This window comes from Nannospalax galili, unplaced genomic scaffold (assembly GCF_000622305.1).
Source record: "Nannospalax galili isolate Female #2095 unplaced genomic scaffold, S.galili_v1.0 scaffold970, whole genome shotgun sequence".
Classification (NCBI taxonomy): domain Eukaryota; kingdom Metazoa; phylum Chordata; class Mammalia; order Rodentia; family Spalacidae; genus Nannospalax; species Nannospalax galili.
In genome coordinates this window covers 297,915-309,022 of record NW_008328699.1, presented here as the reverse complement: position 1 = coordinate 309,022, position 11,108 = coordinate 297,915, and the positions used below count along the sequence as shown (strand labels likewise).

General features: G+C 44.5%; 1 pseudogene; it reads left to right on the top strand.

Annotated features, from left to right (window-relative positions):
- The first annotated feature begins 1,538 nt into the window (after window positions 1–1,538).
- Window positions 1,539–2,399, top strand: LOC103729823 (annotated as a pseudogene).
- Window positions 2,400–11,108: the final 8,709 nt, after the last annotated feature.

Below are 11,108 nucleotides of genomic sequence, written 5' to 3'. Positions count from 1 at the left end.
TAAAGTAAAGAATAGGGGCTGGAGAGATGGCTCAGCGGTTAAGAACACTGAATGTTCTTGCACAAGACCCGGGTTCAAATCCCAGCACCCACGTGGCAGCTAACAACTGTCTATAACGCCAGTTCCAGGGATTGCACGACACAGGTGTACTTACCTACATGCAGGCGTTACACACACATTAAAAAAAATTTTTTTTAATAAAATAAAATAAAAAATGTAAAGAATAAAGAATTACAGCTTTCAGGTTGTCTAGTCACCCTTCTGATATACTTATAAATCAGACAAGCAGTCTACCACTACGCTACATCCCCAGCCCTCTGCTGCCAGATCTAAGAGAAGTCTTTGCTTTTTCCCTGTTTGCAAGCAGACAAAAGCCCAGCCTAGTCCATACAAGGTCCCTTCTTCGAGCTACTCCTTACAAGGTTCCAGAAACAAAGTAAAGTTGCTGTCTTGTGTCCATAGCTGAGTCCAACCTGTATTGCGTCCTTTGTTAAATTCTCAGCACCCAATTCAAACCTCCCTTGCCTTAATTTGGGTCCATTTCTCCTTGATTAGTCATCTGGCAGCACAGTAAGTTCTTGATTATTATTAGGTAATAACATGCTCCTTGGTTTTTATGAGCTTTAAGCCTCTCAGAAAGATATTTTTAAATCCAGTAAATACATAAACAAATAAACATGGTATACTTTTGGCCCAGAATCAATGAAGGTGAGCTTGAGAATTCAGACCCATCTGCCAGGTGATGGCACAGGCCTGTAACCCTAACTGCTAGAGAGGCTGAGGTAAGAAGATTACAAGTTCAAGGCCTACCTAGGTAACTCAGTAAGACTCAGTCTCAGAATAAAAAGAATTTAAAAGGGGGGTGTGCTGAGGGTGTAACTCAGCAACAGAGTGCTTACCCAGCATGTGAGAGGCCTCACGGGACTGAGTTCAATTCACAGTACTGAAAACTTTATCTGAAACCTCCAGACCGGCCTCAGGATCCAGTCGTGGACTTCCTTCACAGTAAAAGAGCTGGAGGCTGAGCTCCCAGTAAGAAGAGATGCTGAGTCTGGATTCACATGTAGTAGAGGCCAAAGACCTGGGTAAAGGGAACATCTATAAGCCAATGGTGTGGGTAAGGACTCCCAGGGTATAGACAAGGGTCTGACCAAAAGACGCTGTGGGAATGGGCAGACTCCAGGACCCTGAGGAATGATGTGTCGTGAGGAGGCAGGATGGGGGATTGGAGAAATGACTCAGTGGTTAAGAGTGCTGGCTATTCTTGCAGATGATCCAGGTTCAGTTCTCAGAACCCATACGGCAGCTAACAACCATCTGTAGCTCCAGATCCAGGAGACTCTGACATCCTCTTCTGACGTCCGTGGGTATTGCATGACATAGGCACACTTACATACATGCAGACAATACACTCATACACATAAAATTAAACTAATAAAATATTTTTTAAAAGAGGCAGGATGGGGTGGTGGGTGGAGCTGGGGCCGAGTAGCTGCCTCAGGCTCTGCAGCCAATGGCTGGACCCGAGCAGCAGCATTATGGGTCCAAGCCTATTGAGAGGAGAGCTATTCAAGAAGCGAGCTCTTTCCACTCCTGTTGTAGGAAAACATGCTGTGTCCTCTGAGTCATCTCATCATCAAAGGAGAAGGCTAAAGTAGAGCATGGAGGGTCATCAAGCTCTACACAAAATTCCCATCATAGCAATGGATCATTTAGCCTGAAAGCTCTATCAATCAGGAAGTTCTGGATATAAATTTGGTATTCTTGCTTAATATCGTGAATTACATGAAAACACAGCATCTGTGAGGAGATGCACATCCTCTAACTTTAGAAGGAAATTTGGATGAAAACAGCATTTAGATATCGGGCTCAAGCAGAAACAATGGCTAATGACTGAGGCCTTAGCCAACAGGCCCAAATTGAAGTAGTAGATGGGAAATAACACCTTCAAGCCCAAGTACAGCTTGAAAGACAAGAAGGCCCTACTTAGGCTTTCCGGTAACCACGACCAGCGAGGACCAGGAGGACTTCTGTTAGAAGACAGAGAAGGGCTGCCTGATCCCAGGACACTGTCAAGGCTTTAGGAGACCAGATACTGTTTGTAAATCGTCTTGAGAAGAAAATACGTTTCTTCGATGATAAGAGCTGTCAGTTTTCTGTGGATGAAGAATTCCAGAAACTGTGGAGGAGTGTCACTGTGGACTCAAAGGATGAGGGGAAGCCTGAAGAGTGTCTGAAGTGACAGGGTATTTCTTCCATGCAGAAATCTGGACCAAAGTGGCCTGTCTTCAGAGAAGGAAACAGCCTGCTTCACAGAAAAAGCAGCGGTTTAAGACTCATAATGAACGCTTGGCTGGAGTTGCCTGAAGGATTACTCCGACATTACCCCTGGCAAATAGAGAACACTTTTGTCTTCAAACAAGGTTAAGACACACACGGGTCAAGATTTTTCTCGTTGATGCTTGGAATCTGAAGACCGTCTTTCCATCTGCTGCTTCGGACTGAAGAGAAGCGCAGTTCAGTTTACAGAACAAGTGCGAATTACCAAACTCCGAGCTTATTTTAACCCAATAGGCTAGTGAGAAATGTGGTGTTCCTGTTAACCTCACTACGGCTTGGGGAGAAAGGCACTTGGCATGGCATGCAGGTGTCTTTGCTGTTCACCCAGTTTCTAAATGGTTCCTGCTTCCATGTCTCCTCTTCATTGCTTTGCAGCAAGTTGCCAGGTAGTCTTGAATGCAATATTTATGTATTCCAAAAGAAAATATTTATAGTGAAATCATTTGTAAGAGGATGTTTTTTAGGTTTTAAAACTTTATTTGCATAGTAAAAATTGTACATTACAATACTTAAAATCATTTGAACAAAAAAATGGCACTGTGATTAAACTGCCTTTTACAGCCTGAAGGTGATACCTTGGACCATCTTGAATTTTACTCTAAATTTCACCACCTCCCACTCAGCTTTTTCCTTCACTAACATGCAAGTTCTTTTCCTTCCCTGACAGCCAGACCCGCAGATGGGAGAGGCGGGCGAGGCCTTCGTTGTCAGTAGCTCTCGATTCTTTGATGTGAAAGGGGCCACACAGTCATTTAAACTTGACCCAATCTCTTTGCGTCTTACAAAGTTAAACCGCTAAAAGTAAGACAGGAAGGCAGTGCTTGTGCAATGTACAGTGCGCGTGGGCAGCGCGCGCCTCATTACCTTCGCCCGCCTGCTTCTCCTGTTCGATCGTTTCTTTGGAAGGCAGAGGATTTTTCTCTTGTGTTTCTGTCTTCTTCAATTTCGACTTACCGAATTTCTTGATCTCACCCATATCAGGTTTGTCAGACATGGGTGCAGAAGGAGCCGAGCCGGGTACCTGAAAGAGAGGAGTCCGATCAGCTCAGTGGCCGCCGCCTAGTGTCTGTAGGAGGATTTTTAAGAAGTTTGTTTCTTTCATTCTTGGAAAATGACAGAAAGCAGCTCTAGTCCCTGACTTACCAGGGCAAGTGTTTTGGATTTTATGAAGGTCAGAGTCTGCACTTTTGGTGAACATGTAGATTTCATGAAATGACTTCATTTCATGTTTGGAATACAGGATGTGCCTCTGGTTAATACATGAAGCAATAATGACATGCTAAACAAAAACAAAACAAAACAAAAAAGAGGCTGATGAGTGAGGACGAAGCTACACTGCAGCCACTCCCGCAGGAAGGACAAGTCATACCTGTAATTCTAGCACTGGAGAGGCTGAGGCAGGAAGACCCTGGGTTTGAGGCCAACCTGGGCTGCATAATATGTCTCAGGCAGGGCATGGTGGTGCATGCCTTTAATCTGAGCACTTGGGAGGCAGAGGCAGGAGGATCTCTGTGAGTTCAAAGACAGCCTGGTCTACATAGTGAGTTCCAGGCCAGCTGGGGCTAGAGGGAGACCCTCTCTCAAAAAAGAGCCCCCCAAAAGATTATTGTCTCAAAAAGCCAATAAAACAAATAATAGCATTCTAATTATACTTGAGTAGATAATTTCTTCCACACATAATTTTATACTTTATGAGGGCTTGAATATATTTACACAGTCACTAAGAACTCTGGTGGATTTCAAACCTGACCAGTTTTTAAAAGCTGACCTACCTGGATTGCTGGATCCAAGGCTACTCTGATGTGCTTGACTAGAAACCATCCATATTTGTTTCCATCACAAGACTTTCATCAAGGGATAAACACAGGATGGCTCAGAGTCAAGTCTCCATTCCAGCCATGTTGCCTGTGTGTGTGTGTGTGTGTGTGTGTGTGTGTGTGTGAGAGAGAGAGAGAGAGAGAGAGAGAGAGAGAAAGCAGTGGTAAGGGGAAAAATGTTTCTTCTTTGCCATCTCCAAGACAGAAAAAGGACGCACTGCATCTAGACCCCTTGCCTTAGCCCTGGGTATTTTCTTTCTTTTTTATTTTATTTTTTATTTTATTTTTTGTCTTTTTGAGACAGGGTCTCCCTGTAGCCCATGCTGTTTTGGAACTCACTGTGTAGACCAGGCTGGCCTTGAACTCACAGAGATCCGCCTGCCTCTGCCTCACAAGTGCTGGGACTACAGGCGTGTGCCACCACATCTGCCTGTCCCTGGGTATTTTCATGGGATCTCGCAAGGGGCCTGGTAAGGGGAAGCCTCTGAGTGCAGCTTCCTGTGTATGGGTTGACTATGGGAGGGAGTGGGTTTGCTAGGGGAACCATTGGCAGTGAAATCTTTGCACATGAAAATGCACCTCCACCAGTGTGTTATAGCTACACTTGACTCCCTAGATCCTGCAGGGCTCACACCTAAGCTCCGAGGTCCACATGGACCGTACAGACCTGTGTGCAGTGCTCTAGTAGTATGGCACTCCTGGGTCAAATCAAGTATGTGTGCATGTACACCCTGTCCTGTGATGAAATCTCTGCAGTCAGTGGACACCATCCTTTTTCTACCTGGGCCAGGAGAGAAGATGCAGACCATAGAAGCATGGCATGGGTCATGGGGAAGCTTGTTTGCAACTGTGCTGGTTGTGCTCCCACAGCCCCCTCTGGAGGGAGGAATGGAGGCCAAACCCCAGCTTCAGCTCCACCTTACCTAGTCCTGTGCTGTGCCTTGGGGCTGTGGGACCCCTTCCAGCGGTGTCCAGCTTGTCCTGCTGGAGGAAGATGGGCCTTTTCTGAGAGACTGCCTAAAGAGATTCCCACCTGGGGGCCTGAGAGATTGTTCAGAGGATAAAAGTGCTTGCCTGATTGCCAGAACTTGGGAAAAAAATTGTGGCATGAATCTGTAATCCCCACACTCTATCTGGGAGATGGCTGGCCAAGACAGGAGAATTGCCTGGAAGCTCACAGGCCAGGTACCCTGGAGTATGCAGCATGGTAGAAACAAGAAGAGACTCTGCCTCAGCAAGGTGGAAGGAGAGGACCAACTCAGAAGTTGTCCTTAAACCTCCACATGCACCATTCATGTGCCTGTACTTGAACACATACACACACGCAAATAATAATAATAAAATTAATTTTAAAAAAGTCTGGGCCTGGAGAGATGGCTCAGCTCAACTGTTCTTGCAGAGAACCTGGGTTTGGTTCCCAGCACCCTCACAGCAACTAACAACTGTCCATAATTCATAACTCCAGTTCCAGGGAATCAGATGCCTTCTTCTGACCTCCGTGGGTGCTGCACACATGTACATACTCATACACATAAAATTCTTAAAAAATTAATTTTTTAATTAAAAAAATTATTTCTCTTTTGTATGTATATGAGTGTTTTGCCTGCATGTATGTAAGTGTACCTGTGTCATATAATTTCCAAAGAGGCCAGAGGATGGCATGTTGGATCCCTTGGAACTGGAGTTATGGATGGTTGTGAGTCACCATGTGGATGCTGGGAACCAAACCTGGATCCTCTGCAAGAGCAGTCAGTGCTCTGAACTACTGAGCCATCTCTCCATCCCCCCCATAAAGTATTTTTTTAATTAAAAAAATTATTACTAATAAAAAAGGATTCCCACATGGTCTGATACGGATCTCCCAGGTGGCTGCTCCTGGAAGCATGGTCTAGGGGGAAGCTGGAGAAACCAGGGTCCCCAGGACTTGGGAAGCAGAGATGATAAATGTGTTGGGTGTACACTCTGGAATGCTGTTTAGCAGTCAGGCTGATACATAAAATGCGCAGGTAGCAACATGAACAGGTCCAGTAAACAAAGTGAAGAGAGAAAAATAAAAGGAAGACAAGGTGAGGTACGTAACACAAAACTATTGATACAAATGGAGGTATACGCATGGGCACATAAGCCAGGAAATATGATTTGATAAATAAATTTGATAGATTTAGTTTTATTTTATGTGTATGTGTGTTGTGCCTGCATGTATGTAAGTGTACCAGGTGTGTGCAGTTCCTGTGGAGATCAGAGGAGGGCATAGAATCCTCTGGAACTGGAGTTATAGACAGTTATTAACCACTACGTGGGTGCTGGAAACTGAACCCAGGTCCTCTGGAAAAGCAGTCAGTGTTCTTAACCATTCAGCCATCTCTCCATCCCCAGGAGATATAATTAAATATATTAGAATGATTGCCCATGAGGGAAGGACCAGAGGGAGGAATGGGACTAACACAAGTGCACATATTAGCACATACACAAAATAAATGAAATGATTTACTGTAATGTGTCACAAACAGAAAAGTCTGAGGCCTAATGAGTTAGGAAAAAAACTAAAAACTTTGAAAATTAAATGTCATGGGCCATGCCCATTTGAGGTTCTCCTCCACCCAGATGTTGCCTGCCAGTGCAGCTATAACAGCCTGGCCACATCATTTTATAATTTCATTGACAGAAGTTGAAATGTGGATTCTGCCTGTGTCTTCAACATACCTGCCCTTGTCAGACATGGGGATGTATGATGCTACTTTGCATCTACTAAATACTTGGAAATTGGTCTGGGCAGATGGCTTAGCAGTTAAGAGCACTTGCTGTTCCTGCAGAGCACTGGAGTTCAGTTCCAGGTTGGGTAATCTGACGCCCTCTTCTGGACTCTGTGAGCACCTGCACTCACAAGTGCACAACCCCCCCACACACACAGACATATTCACGTAATTAAAAATGAAATGAATTTTTTAAAAATGCTTGGGGGCTGGAGGGGTGGCTCAGCAGTTAAGAGCATCTGTTGCTTTTGCAGAGGACCCCAGGTTCAGTTCCCAGCACCCACATGGTGGCTAGCAATCATCCATAACTCCAGTTCCAGGGGATCCAGTGCCCTCTCTGGTCTCCTCAGGCATCACATGCACAGGTGTACTTACATTCATGCAGGCAAAAGACTCCTACACATAAAAAGAAAATGAAAAATAATAGAATGGCTGGAAATTACCTTGCTTTGCATTATTCAGAGGTAGAAATATATTTGGTCTTGTATTTATCCCTCATATGAAAGCTGTGCTGACGATTAATTGGAGCTGAAAAAAATAAGAAAGAAGAATGCTCAATTCTGTGACTTGGTGTCCTAGAATTCTAGCCCTAGCTAGCCTGGTGCTCACTATGTAGACCAGGTTAGCCTTGAACTCACAGAGAACCGCCTGCTTCTGTCTCTCAAGTGCTGGGATTACAGGCATGTGCCACCACACCCAGCAGTGTGTCCTAGAATTCTATGTCCATTCTTTGCATCCAGCTACAGCTGATGGGTCAGGCTGGGCCCTTTGACATGAGGACATAGCATCTCTACTTCTAAGATAGGGTTATATATTCTAGGCCAATGTAAAAATACAAAGCATGAGATCTTGTGTTAAGAAAAAAAGTCCTATGTGCTAAAAATATCTACCATTTAGAGCCAGGCGTGGTGGTGCAGCACTCAAGAGGCAGAGGCAGGCGGAGCTCTGTGAGTTCAAGGCCAGCCTTGTCTACATAGTGAGTTCCAGGATAGCTGGGGCTACAGAGAGACCCTGTTTCAAAAAGACCGAAAAAAAAAAAAGTCTACCATTTAAAACAATATTTGAGTAATCTACCATCAGGTTTTAGATATTCTGAGATATTTCTTGGCGAACTAGTGGATATAGCTCAAACCACAAGGCCTAATAGTCTCCAAAATAGCATATGCTCAACAGCTGCCCAGTAAGATGTACTCATGTAACAGTTACAGTCCATTAGACACCTGTTGCCAGATGGTGTCTGATGTGAAGTGGAAAAGGTGCACATTCCTTCTGGAGAAGCACCTCAGGTGATGCTGAGTTCAACTCAATCCACCCCTCAGTTCTTCTGATACAATGTGTACAACTGTAAAATGTGGCTTTACAGACTTCCTCCTTCCTCCCTTCTACCAGGTTTCCACTGTTTACAACATCTTTCCTGGTTGGTGCAAAAAAGGCAACCTCAATTGGCCATCCTAATCTTCAACTGGACCATCCCACATGTTCTGATGGAACCTTGCCACTGTAAAGGTAGAGTCTGATTCCACCCCACTTGAGTGGACTTGGAACTTGTATGCAGTAGAGCACATCAAAACTCACACTGTGATTTCTGAGATTTGGTCATAAAAAATGATACAGAATCCACCTTTGTGAACGGAACACTAACTGGGGCTTGGCAGGTAGCTCAGTGACAGAGCATTTACCTAGCATGTGTGAGTTTCTGACTTTGATTCCCAGCACATACAGGAAAAAAAAAAATCTGATTCCTCCTGAGACTTCTGTGCTATTAGAAAACCAAGCCACAGGGCTGGAGAGCTGGCTCAGCAGTTAAGAGCAGTTGCTGCTCTTGCAGAGGACCTGGGTTCAGTTCCCGGTACCCACATGGCAGCTCATAACCACTCATGACTCCAGTGCCAGGGGATTCGATGCCCTCTTCTGGCCTTTGAGGGGACTGCATGCATGTTGTGCAGATACATCTATGTAGGCACTCACACATGCACATAAAAATAAAATTTAAAGGCCAGGCATGGTGGCACATGGCTTTAATCCCAGAACTTGGGAGGCAGAGGCAGGCAGATCTTTGTGAGTTCAAGGCCGGCCTGGTCTACATAGTGAGTTCCAGGGCAGCTGGGGCTACAAGGAGACCCTGTCTCGAAAGGACAATAAATAAATAAATAAATAAAATTTAAAAATCTTTATAAAGAAAACCAAGGGGCTGGAGAGATGGCTCAGCAGTTAAGAACACTGGTTGCTTTTGCAGAGGAACCAGGTTCAATTTCCAGCACCACATGGCAACTAACAATTGTTTGTAACTCCACTTCTAGGGGCTACAACACCCTCTTCTGACCTCTGCAGGCATTGTACAACACGGGTGCACTTACATACACACAGGCAATACACGCATACATATAAAATAAAAATAATAATAAACAAAATATAAAAAAAAGAACTAGGAACCCCAGGTTAATTTGACCTCTAACTAAATAATAAATGACATTCATAAATTACTACCTTTTCAGATTCAATGTAATGATTATTGAATAAAAAGTCCTTATTTCCTACAACTATATATAAAGTAAGTATGAACATGTCTGTAATATGCTTTGAAATGGAGATGAGGGAGGGGTGGGAGATGGATGAAGCAAGATTGTCAAATGTTGATAATTGTTGAAACCAGGCACGGAAAATGCAGGCTGATTACAGTGTTATCTGTACTTCTGTGCACACCTGAAATGTTCCATAAGAGAAATTTTAACAAAAGAGAGAGTGGGAGGACGGGTTTGTGTTAACTGGTGCCAGTGGTTTAAGCAGATATAAACATGCCTTCTCTAAGTGCCTGAGGCTTCTTGAGACCCAGAACCTACCCATGTGGAGGATTTCTCACATAGAAACAGACCAGCAAAGGAATCCAATGCTTAGGAACATATTCAGGGCCCTCCTCAAATCAGCTTCATTTTCAGTATCTAGAAATCTCTTAAGGTCAGAGCTATCTTCCTGGACAGTACCTAGCCTAGTGTTAGGCACATAGGGGCCATCAGCAAATTCTTGGATTTAAGTAACAAATCTAAGCTGAATGTGGTGGCTCGCACCTGTAATCCCAGCATTTTGGAGGTAGAGGCAGGGGAATCAGGAGTTCACAGGCAGGCTGGAGTACACAAGACAGTAGAAAGAGAGAAAGAGTGAAGGGAGGGAGAAAAAAAGGAAGGAAAGAGAGAGAGAGATTTGTTCACCCAGGGTTAACCCCAGCTTCCTTTGAATGTTAAGTAGTTTATAGCCTTCAGTCTTAAACACATCCATCAGCAGAAGGACAGGCAAATGGACTGCATGTTGCTATGTAGAAGACGCATTTTGGAAGGACCTTCTGTTTGCTTGTGGATCCTCTCTCTCCCTTAAAGAGAGCTGTTAACTCATGCTACAGTCTGCTGCTCTTGCTTGGTTTCGGCTATGTCACTAAGCCCAAAATAGAAAGTTCTTTTACTGCAGAGCAGGGAAGGAGGTTTAAATTTATCAATTCAATAACAAAGGGTAGCATTATACTGGCTCTTCCCGGGAGCGAGTAGGAGAGAATGACTTTCATTAGGAGTGATCTGACACTGGCAGGGCTGGGACCAGAAGACAAGTGTCCACTGTGGTAAGCTGGGCTTGCTTCCCATCCTGGCTCCCCTCACTACCTCCTTCCAACAGTGTCATCTCTTTCAGGACATGGGAAAGCAGCTGAGCCACTGGAAAATCAGTTCCAGAAATGTCACTGAAGTTATCAGACTGGGAACAATTTTCAGAGCCAAAACCCTTTTCTCAGCTTTTAGAGGACTCGGTACCTTGCCACAAGACCAGGTGAATCTACCTTTCTCCTATGAATAGTCAAAAGGGCTGAAATGGTCCTTGTCATTAGGAAGAGTCTGGAGAGATGGGCATTATCAAGATTGGAGGGGAAGCAAGCTGGTCTCTTCATCTGGAGAGCAGCCTGACAACACGGATCCCAAGCCTTGGAGACAGGAATACCAGATGAGGATCCAGAGGGCCTCTCATCCACGGCTGGTGCAAGTGTACAGCAGGAGACAGTTATGGTCATGTTACCGAAACAATGTGCCAAAGAACAGACTCTTAGACACAACGCCATGTGCCCATCCGTGGGTGAGAGATAATAAACTGTATGTTTAGGCTTTGTGTCTGTCAGTGAATGAACCACAAGTTAATATAAAACACAGAGAAAAGTCCTAAA